This window comes from Eurypyga helias, unplaced genomic scaffold, assembly GCF_000690775.1.
Source record: "Eurypyga helias isolate BGI_N326 unplaced genomic scaffold, ASM69077v1 scaffold14720, whole genome shotgun sequence".
Classification (NCBI taxonomy): Eukaryota; Metazoa; Chordata; class Aves; order Eurypygiformes; family Eurypygidae; genus Eurypyga; species Eurypyga helias.
In genome coordinates, this window is record NW_010225289.1 from 14833 (window position 1) to 15603 (window position 771).

Sequence of the window (771 nt, forward strand, 5' to 3'; positions counted from 1 at the left end):
AAGGCATCATTCAGTAAGTAAGCGTATTCCATAGAAGTAGTGTACAGATACTCAAGTCTTTTTATTACTTGTTACACAACTCGTAACTAATACGCTTCTCTCTCGCCTTAACCATGTTCTTGAGGATTCAGAAATAACCAAATAAATGACAAACTTTAGGTAACTGTGTGCGTGTGTCCTTCAGGTGAGCTGAGCCAGGCTTGTTGGGTGGAGGTCCGTTCCAAACAGGAAGATAGGAGACAGCCTAAACCAGCTCTCTGATCCAGCTACCGCCTACAATGTTGAAATGTTTCGGCAGGGTCGATCTGGGATGCCGCAGACAAGGTTTGCCATGCTCCTGCCCGTTCTATGGGACATACTGTGTGGTTGCAAACTGCTTGCAGCTTGCTGGGTGTATGGGGCTGGTTGGGGTGGAGTTCACTTTTTTCCTAGTAACTGAGAGTCGTGCCTAAGCTGTGAGAAAATGATTTTAAATCATTAAGTGATAAATGTGTTTTCTGTGGCTGAGCAGTGCTTGCACACTGTCAAGGTCTCTTCTGCTTCTCACGCTGGCCCCTGCACCCTGGGGGTGGCCAAGAGGGACCAGCCAAGAGGGGCCACAGCTGGGTCTGTGCCTGAACTAGCTGAAGAAAAATTCCCTGCCACTTGCCATCGTGCTCAGCAGTAACTTAGGGGGAGTCTTTCTAACGTTCCAAAGTAGTTCTTGCTTGGAGGCTGGCTGGGCATCGGTCGGCTGGGGCCTGTGATTGCCTTTGCATCACAGTGTTGCAC